Below are 6,159 nucleotides of genomic sequence, written 5' to 3' on the forward strand. Positions count from 1 at the left end.
TGTCTACAGCACCTGGTCTTCCTAGGTGGTCTCCCATCCAAGTACTAACCAGGCCCAACCCTGCTTAGCTTCCGAGATCAGATGGGATTGGGCTTGTTCAGGGAGGCATGGCCGTGGGCTTGTTCAGGGTCGCATGGCCGTGGACTTGACTTTGTTTTTGATTGTTTTTCCCACACACAAAATTTAGGTGGTAGAAGTTATGGTAGCAGCTTTTTTATTATGGTTTCTGGGTTTTTCTACATGCTAAAGTTACTCTAAAAATCTCCCCAGGTTTCTTCTAATAATTTTATAATTTCATATTTTATATTTAAATCCTAATTCATTTGTAATTTATTCTGTTATAAGGTTTAAGTTTGTTTTGCTTGCTTTCCAGAAGACATTTTATCTGTGATCTAAAGCAGACAACACAAACATTCTTTAAACTACTTTTACATAGCTTGCAAACATCAACCATCACAAATACTCAGTAACCTGTACTGGACACTTATGTGCTAAGCACTGGCTTACAACAGCCTTCAGGTTTGTTAACGTTTTCCCTACCTGACAGATCAGTAAACTGAGGCTCAAAGACGTGCCCAGCTAAGCAGTGGGGTTGTGACTTGAACGCAAATCAGTTGTCTCTTTATTGTAACTGCTTTGCTCTCATATAAACTCCAACTACTTGTGTGTCTGAGACACCACCATGTGGATACTTTGCTCCTTGTTAATTATCTCATCTGTGTTATTTTAATGTCACAGATAGACTTCAGGCTCCTTGAGTTAGCTTGTCTTATGAATCCTATTCAATAAAATAGTGAAGTATATAATAGGAGGTGCAATAACTATAGGTCATTGGTCACTGGACTGATGGGAAGTCTATCAAAAGCTATATATCTTAAGTAAGAGTCATAATTAATTTAAAGATAGAGTGACAGATTTATACATGGTAATAAATAATAACCTGAATAACTTTAAATAGATTTTATTGCCTCATTTGGAAAAAAAAATTCAACAAAATGCAAAGTGGCAGCAATGGGTATATGACCAGAAAACTGAGCATCTTTGCCAAATCAGCCACCATTTGATGGCATTCCATTTGAAATTTTCATACTTAACCTTCCTCTGATTGCCCAGGGGGACTCATGCTGGCAGGCCTGGTGACTTGGCATTTGCTGTCCATTTGAAGGGGGAAAGACTGTCATTCTATACAAGACAGATGCTATGCGGACAGAGGGTCTTGTTCTCCTGACATGGATGAACAAGGAAGTAGCTTGTTTTACCAGCTAGGTTCTTCATAGGATTGCACAACTTCCAACACTCTCAGGGCTGCAGTGCCTGGGGCAGGGGAGGAGGGTTATAAGCAAGCTCATCCTTGTGGGGGGAAGTGAGAAGCTTTCTCCCTCACAGCCACAGGAAGGGCTGCCTATGGGTGGGCTTTGCCCATCAGCAGGCCTTTCTGCTGAGAAATCAGTACACTGTTATTAGCCTCAGGTATGACCCCATGCTTTCCAGGTTGAGAAAGTCTGGTGTCACCCCTCAAGGAACAACAATTCCCAAGTACATACTGCACTAGCTCAGAGCTAGGCCCTCCCATGCTTTCTCCTTTGACCCTCACAATAACCCCTGGAATTACCTTCTATTATGCCCCCCAACCCCCTTTTTCAGGTGTGGAAAACTGAAGCTCTGATCTTCAAGGTCCCATGGAGCAGGGCTTCTGAGCCCAGACCTCCGATTCCATGGCCCACGCCCTGTGATGTCCTCTGCTCAGCCTTGGGCTTTCAATGGAGACCTTGAGTTCTGAAACTGGGCTCTTTCGAACCATGAGCAAATCTCCCCAGCCACCAAATAAGAGCAGGTGGGATTAGAGTAGAAGTGAAGAATCCCAGGAGGAGGCACGTGGCCTGGACTCCAAATTGCTCAACATCATTTGGAATCATGTTGCAGCCAGTAACTGAGAATTTGACTGTGTTCATGGTGCAGTGCAAAGCTCTGTACCTGTTAGCTCATTGAATCCTCACTGCCATGTAATGGGATAGGTATTTTTATTATCCGCATTCTACAGAGGTGGAAACTGAGGTGTTAAGTTAAACTACAACCACTTGACCAAGATCACTTAGCTAGCAGATCACAAAGATGTCACTCAAGTCCAGAGCTGTCCAAAGGTGAACCACATCATGGATATTCAGATGCCAATGCTCAGAAGAGAAATACGTGCCAAGATCTCTTCTTTGGGTAGATGCTAATTCTATAAATTAGCAAGCAACTTGTTAGCCACAAAGTCAGAGAAAAAGTCGACGTCTAAAAGGATCTTTGCAATCTGGTCCATCCCTTCATTTTACAGATCAGGAAACAAATCTCACAGAGAACAAATTGCTTGTCCAATACTGCACATGTGTCCCAGGAGTTAGTGGCAGGTCCAGAGAAATAACCAAGTTTCCCAAATTTCACCTCAGTGCCTTAGCACTATGTCACAATACCTCTCAAAGAATGTTAGTAAACTGGCAAATTGCCAAGCCCCCTGATTCAATGTCCCCACACAACCTTCTAGTTGGACCTGAACAAGAGAATCTTAGCAGCAGTCACCATGGCGGCCAGCTCTATGCCTGTGAGGCAGGTGTTTTCTTACCTTCAAGGCTGCCCAGCAGAGAAAGTGCGGGCTGAGGCAGTTGACTCAAATAATTAAAGAAACAAAAAAGAAAAGAAGCCGTTTATCTCAGTCATTTTGGGAAAAGCGTTTCCAGGGTTCGAACTGCCCAGACAGACATCCTGGCCTTCCACCCCTCACTTTCTATGGGCAGACATGGAGAGTGAAGGAGCATGCCACCCAAACCCACACTGTTCGCTCAGGGCCCTGCTGCTCCCAGGACGCAGAGGACATCCATCTTTTCCACCATTTATTTTTCCTATCATGACCTTGCCTAAAATAGCTCTCAGGAAGACAAACAAGAGGGAAAAGGGTCGTTGTCTCACTTGATGCCACCCTAAATCCTGAACACTAATCTCAGCGGTAGAGTATTGGGTTTCTGGATGACCACAGGGAATTTGGAAGCCTTCGGGGGCCACCCCAGTATGGATGATCCCAGAAACTGAGCCGTTCTATTTGGGCACAAAGAGGTAGCCCAGTTTCAACCCTTAACGATAACGACCCACCCTGCAGGTCTCTCATACATGGGACAAGTGCAAACGCTTGAACAAACCCCATGTCACCGTAGAGTAAGAAAGCCCCAGTCAAACAGGTCTCTACAGGTAGGATGGCCATCATCACCCCACCCTCTGCCCTTCTGGGTCCCCTGGAAGGTCCCTTCTAAAGCACATGTCCCAAGAAAGAACTACCAGCTACAGCAGGAAAGCTCCTCGTCTTTTCTCCAGACTTCTCAGAAAATTCCAAAGAAGGCCAGGTGAGCAGCAGCACAGGATGAAGGGGGAAAGAAGTGGGAGGCCTGGGAGAGGTGGGGGCCTGTTCAACTCGCATTCATGTTTCTTTCTCTTTTTTCAGACTCCAGCTGGTTTACAGTAAAAAGCCCTCAGCAGCCACCAGGCCTCCTTCAGCTGTCACCAGCTCCCAACACACAGTCAAGCTTGTGCTTATGTTGGTTGCTGTGGAGACATAAGTGTGGGCATGAATGGAGCTGAATGCTCCTGGGCTGGAAGATGGAATAGGGCCAGGTGTATTTTTAAAGCCGTCTGGGAAAGCCCGTCACCACGAGCAGAGATTCTTTCCCTGGTCTATGTGTCCCTACTTTAGGGACTGATTCACAAATACAAAATGGATAAAAGCTGAGCCCCTCTTTTTGCCTTAACTTGTGGGATATTTTAAGCAAAGTTATTGTTTGGGTTTTATCTGGAACTTTTGCCTTTTGACACAAATGCATCTTAGGGGATCATGACCTCCTGGCATGTGTAGAGATACTGCTAGGTTCTGGGGGAAAAAATAACAGAAAAAGTTTATATATCACATACCCAGCTTGATTTTAAGTATTTACATTCATAATTAGTTCCCTTAAACTTCAAAAGTGATCTGTGAGTTAAATCTCACTTTTAGCCCCATTTTATAGATGGGGAAACTGAGGGTATATACACCTGCACCTTTGAACCCGATGTCACTTAAAAAATGCACAAAGAGGGTAATTTGCCTGCTCAACATCACAAAGCTAAGGGAAACACAAGATTTGAACATGGGCAGTGTGGTTCTAGATACCCTACTCCTAACCACTAGGCTATTCTGCCTCTACAATGATTTGGGAAAGTCCCGATTTGGAATTTTGGCCCTGGCACTGTGTGACTTCAGGCAAGTGACTGCACCTCTCTGAATGTTAGTTTCCTCTTTGGTATAATGGAGGCAAGGAATGGCTTGTGAAATTGTTGTGAAGATGAGAAGTCATATACTTAAAAGAGTCTAGCAAACAGAAAGTGCTCCATCCAAGGCAGCTTTTAGTGTTAATGGGGCTCCCTTAGCAACTGGATCCCAGCTCCTGTATCACAGCAGGGGTGCTGAGCTGTAACTGCCACTGCCCAGAAAGGACAGATGGAGTAGGCAACTGTGCAAGGGCCACCAGAACCACAGCTGATCTCTTCAAGTATCTATGGCAGATGCTGTCACCTCCCTGCCCATATCTCTCAGCATTCATCAGGCCCTACGGGATTCCAGTTCCTGCCACAAGCACCTGTGACTATGCCAGAGGGCTTCTCCAGCCATGCTTGCTGCTTCAGGCAAGCATGTCTCCAGGGTCTGGTAGATAAATATCCCAGTTCCTTGTCTTCTCAAGGTCCCCAGGTATCCTCTTATGAACTCCCCCGGTATTGACTGCCCACCCTTCCCTGTCTTTCTTACCCAAGCCCTATTAGGATCACTTCCTAAATAAAATACTTGCACCCAAATCTTGTCTCAGGGTCTGCTCTGGGAAGGAACTCAAATGAAGACAGTACATATACCTGTCCCTTTGAACCTGATGTCACTTAAAAAACGCACTCATGGGACACTTTGCCCAGTGGAAAGGTAACTGTGGTAGGCTGAATAATGGCCCCCAAAAAGTCCAGATCCCTATTCCTAGGACCTGTAAATGTAACCTTCTATGGCAAAAAGAACTTTGCAGCTGTGATTAAATTAAGACGTTTAAGATGGGGAAATTATTGGGGGGCAGGGTGGCTAAATGTAATTACAAGTGTCCTTATAAGAGAGAGAGGCAGAGGAAGATTTGACACAGAAGAAGGCAGCAATGTGACCACTGGGTGGCCATGGGAAACTAATACAGGAGCTCAAAGGCCAACTTGAACAGTTGTTCTCAAAGTTTGGTCTGTGGGCCAGCAACATCAATAGCACCTAGGATCTTAGAAATGCAAACTCTTGGGCCCCATTCCAGACCTACTGGATCAGAAACTCCGGGGATGCGGTCCAGCCGAGGACCCAACCCTGCTTAGCTTCCGAGATCAGACAGCAGGCTTGTTCAGGGTGGCACAGCCGTAGACCATGGACCGTGGCTCCACTGGGGTGACAACTCAAGCCCTTCTGCGTGTAAAGCAGATGTGCTAACCGCTACACTATGGAACCACATCCCAACCATCTGTGTTTTAACAAACCTTTTGGTCATTCCGATGCTGGTTATAGTTGAATAGTTAACCCTGGCTAGTCCTTAGAATCACCTAGAACACTTTAAACACTATCAGTATCTGATCAAATGAACCAGAGATTATGATTTATTTCATTTAGTCTGTTTGGCTTGGACTCTGGGCTTCTATAAAGCATCCCAGGTGATTCTTATGTCTAGCCAGAGCCAAGAACCAGTGCTGTAGCTTGAGCACCACTAGTCCAGAACACTGACTTCAAACTGAGCTCTACAAAGCTCGGGAATTCTGGAAAAATTCCCTGAGACTGCTAAAGAAGGAGCAGGCAGAGTCCGGGCCAGCAGGGCTTTTGACCCCAGAAGTTAAACAGTCACATGCCCAGATGGGGCTAGACAGGTAAGTGTCCTGAGGAGGGTAGACCAGGTGTGAGGCAAGAGGGGTGCGGTGGGGACTTGGGAGCTGGGGCTGAGTGGTCACCAACTGCTCCATTCCAAACAGTTTTTGCCATATCAGGCAATCAAGAAATTTTTTTTTTCTCTCTCTCTGTCCTTTTTTTTTTAGTACTACAACATGAAGGCTAAACATAAAGATTGGATTTGGTCCTTGGTCAGCTGTTTC

At 45.4% G+C, this 6,159-nt stretch overlaps 1 non-coding gene across 1 annotated transcript; it reads right to left on the reverse strand.

Annotated features, from left to right (window-relative positions):
- LOC112475979 lies at positions 1 to 119 on the reverse strand. The gene has a single exon (XR_003044939.1). It is a non-coding gene; the product is annotated as a 5S ribosomal RNA (ribosomal RNA).
- Positions 120 to 6,159: the final 6,040 nt, after the last annotated feature.

This window comes from Pteropus alecto, unplaced genomic scaffold (genome assembly GCF_000325575.1).
Source record: "Pteropus alecto unplaced genomic scaffold, ASM32557v1 scaffold92, whole genome shotgun sequence".
NCBI lineage: Eukaryota > Metazoa > Chordata > Mammalia > Chiroptera > Pteropodidae > Pteropus > Pteropus alecto.